Below are 10816 nucleotides of genomic sequence, written 5' to 3'. Positions count from 1 at the left end.
GTTATCTCAAGTCCCTGTCATAAAGCAGTGGCCCATAAACGCTGTCGCCGCTTCAAAAAGCGCTGACCTGTTTATGAATCTTTCTTGGGGAACTTAAACGCAGAAATTTTGGTCTGTCTGTCACACAATTCAGCCATCCGGTCAAAGTTTAAGCACTTGCTGAACGCCCAGCCATCTTCAACTGGTAGCTGCGTTCATACTTGTGAACATTGTCGATCAAAAAGCAACATATCTGAAGCGCAACATCAATACGTAAGTATTAGGTGGTGTGTTCCTTTACTAGAAAATACATAGATACATAATTCTAAAGACCCTAGTGTTTCTTACGCTGCGCCGAATATGCTAGTGTTTCTTAGGCTGCGCTGAAACGGCGCAGAAACGGCCGGCAGAAGACTATCGCCTTTCGTCGACATTTGCAGCGAAGCACGCAGATACGCGGCCAATTTTTTGCCTTTTTCATTCTGTAACTCTGTCCTGCAACTTCATTCTGTAGCTCCGCCGCGTTGCCTTGACCGGCTCCGACTGACGCCAGTGCCGCATGCGTTAGACACGGTATGTTTGCAGCAGCTAACGATAGATGGAGCGCCGGCCGATTTCACTGTAGGCTTAATCCGCTGTACAAAAATTGGTCGAGGCAAAAATTAAAGTTGAAGGTGAACTCTGGGTGACAGAGATTCAAGAAAAAAAGGAGGCCGCGCCTAGGGTATTTTGGAGCCACATAAAGACGCTAGGCAGGAAGTCTGTCACAATGCAACAACATATTGTAGGTGAAGGAGGAAATCGATTGGAAGGGTACGATGCGCTAGGTTACATCCAAAAGGTAACAGCCGATTCGTTTAAAAAGAGCATCCAAGGGATTTCCCCGGTGAGTAAAAGTGTGGTGGAGAGAGCAACCGAGGAAGAGCTAGTACTTGAGAATTTCAACTGGAAAAAGGCCGAAGGAAAAATTCCAAAGCGCACTGCCGTGGGTTTAGATGGGATTCCCGTTAGCCTCATTAACGAACTAGTACACTAAACACTAAAGAAGCATTGTTGAAAGCCGTAGAGAAATGCTTGAAGGACAGACAAATACCGGACAGTTGGCGAAAAAGTAGAATGAACTTAATCTATAAAGGCAAGGGGGAAAAGGATACGATTCGCTCATATAGACCACTAACCATTGGCGATGCAAGCAGTAAAATGAAATACCCAGCACCTCCACCACTTGCTAAGAGGTTTATTGGCAAAGAATATGGCAAGAACAAGCAGCGGTCAGCAGCGTTCGGCCAAGCGCAGCAACCACGAGCTCATGCCGATGGTGATGCCGCTCAAGCGCAGAGCAATGCCGCTGACTTGGCCGCTGAGGCCACTCTTCTTCTTTACAATAGAAACATGGGCAGAACAGAACGATATTTTGGGAGAACTTCAGAACGGATTTCGAGTCGACAGGCGGTTAGACGATAGCCTGTTTGTTCTCACTCAGTGTACAGAAATACCTAAATTGAAAATAGGCCCCTGTACGCAGCTTTTCTAGACATCACTGGGGCATACGACAACGTTAATCAGGAAATTTTGTGGGATATATTGAAAGGAATGGGCATAGGCGACGACTGTATACAACTTTTGAGTGAGATATACCGAGAAAATACAGTTTGCATAGAATGGGAAGGAATGAGTAGCAAAGAAAACGTTGAGATTAGCAAGGGGCTGAGACAGGGATGTCCTTTGTCCCCGCTGTTATTCATGCTGTACATGGTGGGTATGGAAAAAGCGCTTAACGGTAGCAACATTGGTTTTAATCTGTCACACAAACAGAGCGACGGGATGATTGAGCAGAAGCTTCCAGGTTTCTTTTATGCGGACGATATCGTCTTATTTGCGGACAGTCGAGATGATATACAGCGGCTGGCAGATATATGCGGAAGGGAAGGTGAAGCTCTTGTACTAGGATTTAGCGTAACGAAGTGTGGATTGATGGTATTCAATGATCCCTGTGATCAGACGGTGTTAATATAAGGCCAAGAAATACCGAGGGTAAGCGAATACAAGTACCTTAGAGTGTGGGTAAATGAGAGTGATAGATACATAGAGGTACAGGAAAAAGCCTCTGCAGCAAAAGGAAAGAGGAATACTGCAATAATGAAGCACAGAGCGTTGTGGGGATACAATAGGTACGAGGTGCTTCGAGGTCTGTGGAAAGGTGTAATGGTTCCGGGGCTTACCTTTGCGAACTCCGTGGTGTGCATAAGGGCAGAGGTGCAATCGAGAATGGATGTAAATCAAAGGACTGTGGGACGCCTCGCGTTGGGCGCTCACGGGAAGACGACAAATGAGGCTGTAAAGGGCGATATGTGACGGGCAGGTTTTGAGGCGAGGGAAGCTCAGAGCAAAATAAGGTTCGAAGAAAGGCCAAGGAATATGAAGGAGAGTAGATGGGCAGAGAAGGTGTTCCGATATTTGTATAGGAAGAGCGTGGACACACAGTGGAGAAAAAGAACTAGGAGGCTCACTAGTAGATATACGGCTGGTAGTGTACGCAATATGTCAACAAAGAGCGTTAAGCGAAAAGTCAGAGAGGCGGAGAGGATTTACTGGATGGCAGCTATGGAGAAAAAAAAAAACCGGCTTTAAGTAACTACCGAAAGGGCAAAAATGAAATAAGGAGGGAGGCATTAGATAATTCAAGGGGAAGCGCTCTACTGTTTGAAGCGAGATCGGGTTGCCTTAGAACGCGCAGTTATAAAGCGAGATTCAGTAAAGAAGAACAATGCACATGCTGCGGGGAAGATAAGGAAACGGCGGAGCATGTTCTGATTGAATGTGGAGATATCCACCGAGGTGTACGTTTTGGCACGAGCGTATACATGAAGCCTTGGGTTTTAGGAACAACAATGGAAAGCTGAACACACCCGCGATTGAAATAAGTAAGAGATGGTTAGAGTACTGGTGGCAGAAAATTAGAGAGAAATGACAAAAATAAATATTGGGGAAAAATAAGGACAGTCTGCCGTAAAGGGCAGAGAACTGGGCTGAGAATTTCCGTTTTTTTTTTCCTGTACTAAGATAGATTTTATCAAAGTAGAGGCATTAGGCCAACATAAAAAAAAAAGAAAAAGGAAAAAGAATTTTTTTTTTTTGTCGAGCCTGGTGGCCCACTTGTCACCGCCCCGTTATTAAGGGGACGCATCCATCCATCTATCCATCTGTAGGCAGCCTTCATATACACACGCCTCCCGCCCGGTTTTAGGGTGGTGGCATCTACAAATGTGCGGCCGCTAGTAGCCACCAGATTTGGCAGGCAACCCAGTTGCCATCCTTAGTCGCCGCTAAATTTGGCGGGCCGCCATTTTGATTCTCACTTGCGGGTCGGCTGCCATGATATATGCCCGTGAAGGATTTGGTTAGCGTGCAGAGCTAGCATCATGCACTCTCGAAAACATGAAGGTTGGCATTTTCAACATCGTGAGTGCAATGCCGTAAGCCTTCGCGGCCGTTTCACTGGGGATTTCTCGCACATATGCGCGTTATGTGATCGCACATGACGTGGTCGTGTTTCGCCGTAAGCTGCTCGCCTTTGCTTTCATGGTCGTACTGTCAAAAAGGTTCGTTCTCGTAGCATTGCGTGCGCGTGCATGTAGGTGACATGCACGTTTGTGATGAGGTGACTTGACGCCGCTCAGAAGACGACGAAGCGGCGCCGAAAACGCGCAAGCACGCGCACTGAAATAAGAGTGTTCTCCCTGCACGTGCCCGCGTGGCGCGAGAAAAATAAAGAAGAAAAGGAACAGGCCACGTCGACCATCATCATCCGTTGCTACAATAATTTTTCTTGGCCAATCCCCCAGAGTGGGTATGTGCCAGAATTAGCAGGCTACAAACAAACAAACAAAAGTCGACCGATCAGACGGAGCCAGAAGCTCGAGCGGAGAAGACGCGTTGACCTGGTCGGACGTCAACGTTCGGGAGGCCAACATCTGTCGGAGGGACCCGGTCGAGCGTCAACGCCCGAGGGACCTCGCAACGACACGTCTTCGGCCCCGGCGCCCAGCGGACGCAGAGGAACCTGCGGCATCCCGCCTGGCCCTTCTCAAGCAAGACCCGCAACGCAGCCACGACGCCAAGTCAAGGCCTGTAGCGTGAGCGCGGCGTTTTCTCGAACTCTTTTCTAAAGACGCTTCGCGTGTTCATTGTTTTGCTGTGCTTTGTATTTGTTTGTTTGTGTATTTTTATGTCAGAATATATGTTTGTGTGCCGTGCCAGTCGCGTCCTCTTCCTTGCGGCCCTCACAAGCGTCTCTGACACCACGCATTAAACCTGCTCCCCGAACCCATATCGTAACAACGTTGTCGCAGAACGCTTCGGTGCTTCTATAGAAGTGCACGGTCGTGCGAAGGAATATTGCTCCTGTCAACGGCTTAAGACTGTATGGACCAAAGCGTTTTGTGTAAGGGTTTCTCAATGAAAACCGTGGTTTTCCTCCTACGCAATCTAACTTCGCAGATAATTTTAGTATTTCACTATTTCTGTAAACAAGGCATCGTTCCCACATGCACGGGGCATTTTTGCGCGTGCCAGCCAATGGCCAAATCTGCCATGGCTGTGCACAGCCTTGATTACTATAAATTATTTTGAACACTGCATGTAAACTAAGTGAATGAAAGAACTCGGAAGACGAAAGACGAGGCATTTAATTCAGAAGTAATGAAAGGATGCATGAACATAGATGGCAGCTCTGAAATAAATTATTTTGAACATTACATGTAAACTAAGTGAATGAAAGAACTCGGAAGACCAAAGACGAGGCATTTAATTCAGAAGTAATGAAAGGATGCATGAACATAGATGGCAGCTCCGAAATAAATTATTTTGAACATTACATGTAAACTAAGTGAATGAAAGAACTCGGAAGACCAAAGACGAGGCACTTAATTCAGAAGTAATGAAAGGATGCATGAACATAGGTGGCAGCTCTGAAATAAATTATTTTGAACATTACATGTAAACTAACTGAATGAAAGAACTCGGAAGACCAAAGACGAGGCATTTAATTCAGAAGTAATGAAAGGATGCATGAACATAGATGGCAGCTCTGAAATAGCTTATTTACAATTCTTGCATGCATTTGTGATGCTTTTTTTAAGAATAAGCTTACAAGAGTCAGGCCCTATGCCTAGCGCTGTGGAACTACAGCAGCTTTATGAAATACAGACGCAGTCAGTGCAACGCAGGCACAACATACCTGACCGCGTGCAAGTGAGTACATGAAGATAGTCAATGTTCACCTATGGTTCAATAAAATGCAACTTCACAACATTGTTGCGGATGGATTAATTAATCAATCTTTATGTTATGTAAAATTGTTTTGCTGCGTTATCAGAAATACCTTTTTGTCATGAATCACCAACAAGCAGGGCTTAACCCTTTCAGCCCTGAATTTTTTTTAACGGGTAGATAATTTTTTTCTGGTTGATATTGCTTTTTTGATCACCTCAAGAGCACGAAAATAATCTTTTCTGAGCATCCCATCAGTCTGTGAGAAAAATAGCGCCATGTACTCCTATATATAGGACACCAGGGCTTAGTGGTTGTGAAGGGAATTACGGTGAATTTCGATATTGCTATTTATTTCACTCTGTTTACGTCTGAAATTGTTGTGAAGCTAGCATGCCAGCAACCATATATTAGTTATTGCGTCTCAAAGGTCCAAAAGCAAGTTTTTGTACTCGTGACACAGTGCTCTTCAATGCACTTGAATGGCCATTATCTAATTATTGGACGCCTTGTAAGATTTAACATCATAATAAGTTGCCGAATCCTCCTTTGGTGCGCCGCGATTATTGTCGCCCGTGTCTGCATGGTTGTTGTTGTTGTTGTTGTTGTTGTTGTTGTTCCTCAGACATTTGGCGCAACCCACTTAGGGGGATAGGCCATGAATCGGACGGTGCCTTTTTCAAAGAATGGATTCACTTTTTGAAGGAAACGGTTTTAAAAATTAATATTTTATGCGTTACACATAACCAGTACAACTTCATAAAGCTTAATCAGAGGCTATCTTCATAAAGCTTAAAGGGGAAAAACAAGACGAAAGAAAAACGGCCAAAAATACATGTATATACAGCTGTGATTAGAGAAAGAAACGTTCGAAAAATAAACTGTACTAAGTTACACTTAACATTCAAATCTTTTAGTCTCTCGTGGGAAATTGCATACAGCGTCGAAAACACTCCTGTGGCTAGAACCAAGCACGGTAGCACCAAATGAAAGAACCACCGGAAGTGACAAATTTAAGTCCATCTTTCGAAGGGGATCTTCTAGTAGTCTTTTCCTTTGGAATTTAAGCCTACGGCACGTCAAAAAGAAGTGATCCAGAGATTCACTCTCCATGCAATGGCATAAAGGTGACTGAGCCAGACCAGACCTGTGAAGGTAAAAGTTCAGTGGGGGGACTCGACATCGTAGCCTTGTAACTAAGATTTCTTCCTTTCTAGAGGAACACCATCTGCTCTTCCAAGGAAACTTCAGTTGTGGGAAGTCTGATGAAAACAAAGGAGATTTGTCGAAGTGATTGGACATTGTAAGCTTTTCAAATCTCGCTGCAGTGACATATGTCGACGTCGGCATATATAGCTGATAGAGCTGCACTTCATCCTCGTTATCTTCTAGCCCTCTCATGCACCATTCTTACACTGCAGCAAACGTATTCAGATGAGTTATGCACAATCTCGCTGTTGGGACCCCCTTGCAAATTAGCAAGAAATGCAGGCTGATTTCCCGAGGAGAATAACAAGAAATTGGAAGCAGGCACAAGTGCTACGGCTCCGGGTCATCATGCAATGCATTCAAAGATCTCACAACCACTAAGCCCTGGTGCCCTATATTTAAGACATGAAGATTTTTCATTGCAGCGGCCTAAGCGGAATCTTATGGGAGGCCCCCTTTGTAAATAAGCCGTCAAGTACTTTAGAAACAACAGAGAAAATTACGATAGCTACAGAGAAAATAGTTATTCAGTAAAATGTCATCAAATATTTGGTTGAAGCGTTTCTCGTCTTTTTCACCTTCCGCCGTCTTGTTTTCAACACTGCAGACTTCTGAGGAAGACGATGATGGAAAAACCACTACCTGTGTTTGCACAGGTGTGTTGATGATACCACAGACACACTTTTTCATTTTTTAGTAATTTATTTCACGATTTATAGCAATCTTTCTTCGTGTCCTTTTTAACTCTCGCAGGCCACAAAATTAGGTTGTTTGGTACGATCACAGTGTAGTGAACGGTCTCAAAGTGAAGGAATGCTTATGAATGCTACACCAAGAAATACATCATTCAGAGTCTATTTTGCGTGTTTGCTGAATGTGCCGATCTAATCAACCACTAAATAAAGGGAATTTCAGAAATAATTTTTCAAGAATAACTTGGGATGTCAAATGATAACTATACGCAAACTCAAACCAAATAAGCCTAGCTGCAAAGCAGAACATTAGTTCACTCACTGAACTGAGAACCTCGGGCACGACAATGCTATATTTTATTGTTACACGTACTTGCCTAAAAAAGTAGGCAAAATACATGCGTCTTTCGCACTGCAACAGACTCGCAATGCACAACTAAACAAATGAAGATTGACTGTGGACCTAAAGAGACGAAGGTGAACCTTCACTGACTGACGAACAGGTACCCTCACGCACAGGTGCCTCGTTGAAAAGTGTGTTCTGCCAAGAAGCTCAGTCGAACATGGTGGTGAGCACTGGTGACCCATTGTGTGCTGCGTCCCGGGCAATTGCATCCAGCAGTACGATGAAACTTGTTTCTTTCTTTCTTTTTTTTGATGATGCCCCATCAACCGAATAATTGCGACTAAATCATTATGCAAAAGATTGGAGAGCTATAATTCACCTCCACAAAGCACTACTATATAAAATAATCAACTCCAGTGCTTGTCAAATGGGTGCCGCAGTGCTACGGTTGACCTGCCGAGGGGGGGGGGGTGAGCCCCTCCTTAAAAATTGGAGGGGGGGGGCGCCCCTCCTGACTTTAAGCCCTGCCAACAAGCCCCTTTAGCTACCCTCGTGTCAATGCGTATGTTCTTGAAAAACCACAAGCTAACATTAAAGGCTGGAGATCCCATTGTAAATGCAAAAGTAAATACATACTTATACAGATTTCACCTCCTAATACAAGTTTTATTTGTACTCATTGCATGAGTGAGAAGCTCTTCAAGAAAAGCAAGTGGCACCACGTGATGGTGGTCTGTATACAACAAAAAACACATTCGTACTATTTTGCATTGTTAATACCTCATAATCAGCATCTGTGTTAGTGAAGTCAACAGGTTCAGCACAAACACCATCTTCAATTAGTGTCGTAGGGGAAACAGCGTAAAGACCAGGACAGAAAAGGCACACTTTCTCCATTTCACAATTTTCTGCTCTTTCGTAGAAAAAAAATACAGACCTCACTTCGCAGCTCGTGAGGGCATATAACCCTTCCTCTCTTTTTTTTTCCCGCTCCTCGGGTCACTATAAAATGTCCCTTCTACTCTCGGGAGCCTGACGACGATCAATTTGGGCTTTTATCGTCACACTCAACAAGGCAATACTCACTTCGAAGAACGTCCTTCCAAGGTCATTTAACCTCCACTGGATGTACCTAAAGTCCCTAGATTTTTCCCTTTTAAGAAAGAACAGGGAAATATCTAGGGACTTTAGATGTACCGAGTGGGACGATCGAGTGTCAAGCTTTGCTGAAAGGCAGCATTGGTCACTGTCAGGAGTCGCCTTCCGGCCAGGAGCCTTCGAGGCAGCAGTGAGCAAGACGTACTGCGATGTTAGGAAATAAAAAGTGAAGAGATGTTTACTTGATTGCATATTGGTAGCGGATGCCTCTTCCAGCGGGCCGAAGCCCGGCTTATGTATTTCGGATGATTGCTAGCGAAAATATTGTTCACTTCACTTGTCCAATAAGGTAACAGTCTTCACACGACGCCCCGAAGGGGAAGAACGTATGGGACCACCTCCGTCCCACCCCCGGGAAAGGGCGAGGCGAGCCCATCAGATTGGCGGCGCTAGCGACGTGATGCGGGCGTACGAAGGAAGACGTTACTGCCACCATGGCCTCCGATATTAGCCGGCGGCGCGCCGTTGCTCGCCGCCGGCTAATATCGGAGGCCATGCTGCCACAGCAGTGCACTTGGGGGGGGGGCATGCATATTTACAATGTCACAGAGGGGATTAGTCGACACCTGGTGAGCCCTCGTCGAAAGGCTGCACTGTTGAGTTCTGCACACTCTATGCGAGGGGATACCCTTCAAGTTCAAAATGTGCATGCGGAATCCTCTTTCCCGGAAAGGAACACTGCCGGGAGGGAGATAGTTCTTTGTCTTGTTGTCTTCGGACGGAGGTGGTCGCATGAACGACTTTCTGGAAGATGCCCCTTCGCGCAGTGGGTTCTACAGTGCCCGTTTTTGGCATGCTCAAGCAAGCTATCATTCAAACACATTCCACTTCTGTCTGAAGGTGCAGAGTGGGGTGCGGGTAGAAGTGATGGGTGCATTTCTCGCCGTAGTGGCCTAAAAAATTCCGCGTGCTGAAAAATGGGGCCGGGGAGGGGGAGGGGGGAGTGGTTCTCACGGTTCTCTCTGACAGTTCTCACGCAGACGTCGGCGAGCGCAATATCTTTGTTATTGTGATCGATGCGCGCAACACAGACCTCGCCGATTCCACTACTTGTCTTTGTGTGTTCGGTGTCTGGCGTCCGGCGAAGTGGGATGCGGCCTACACTGAAGTTGCGCATCGCCGTGTGTTCGGTGTCTGGCCTACGGCGGAGTGGGATGCGGCCTACACTGAAGTTGCGCATCGCCGTGTTCTCCACACGGGTATGCGCCCACGCAGCCGCAGCTGCAATGAAGCCGCTTGCTGTGGACGACACATTGGAATCCCGTGATCGAGATTTCAGAAAGTGCTAACACGCCAGTTTCTATGAGCAGATCGTCTTTTTCGAGGTCGTGCACGTACGCGTGTACAGACTGTACGTTGAGAGCGGCGAGCGTGAGGTGATTGTTGTCGTTGTGGCATCGAATGAAGGTGGTAGTCCGGTCCAAGACAATGTCTAGAGGCCTGTTTCTAGCCGCGTCATGTCGTGGACAGACTGTCTTTCGATAGAGCCGGCGACATGTCGGAACCTGAAGTTACCTTTTGCGTTGTTGAGGTATAGGCAGTCGCGGATGCTAGCCATGTGAAGTACTACGTAGACAAACTTCAGTGGTTTGTGCTTATCGTATCCGTAGACTACTTGGACGTATGTGGCCCTTTGTGACTTATATATAGTTATGGTGTTTGCTTGCGCAATTGGAAACTGTGTCCTCCTACACGAGATATTTTTTTCTGTCGTGTATCGTGGTTGTGGTGGTTCGCATTATCACGTGCACCCATTTCAATTCTATTGAGTGGTATGCGGTAGCGATGTGCTTCGTCCCGTTTGGGACGGCAATGCCTACCGTGGACGTTGGAAATCCAAGCCACAGTCGCACGAGGTTGCCGTATTCGTCACGCTCGATGTACCACAAGGCGCCCATGTTTCCATTAACGAGGCCGTCGCTTACGTCGATGTTGGCCGTGATCATGTACGGCTTGCCGATGCTCACGCAAACTGAGGCCGGCAGGCCACCCGTGTCGCTTGCGTTTATCTTGGCCACCTTGGTCAGGGCATCCCTGTGTACCTGCTCGTTCTTATAGCCAGTTATGTTATCGCATGCGGGATGACATAAGACGTTGTCCGCAGCGTCGAGGCAACGTGCGTTACAGCGGTCGACGTCCGCATTGCTTATAGCCATATGCC

Source organism: Rhipicephalus sanguineus, chromosome 3, assembly GCF_013339695.2.
Source record: "Rhipicephalus sanguineus isolate Rsan-2018 chromosome 3, BIME_Rsan_1.4, whole genome shotgun sequence".
In the NCBI taxonomy this organism is placed as follows: domain Eukaryota; kingdom Metazoa; phylum Arthropoda; class Arachnida; order Ixodida; family Ixodidae; genus Rhipicephalus; species Rhipicephalus sanguineus.
This window is presented reverse-complemented; position numbering follows the sequence as displayed.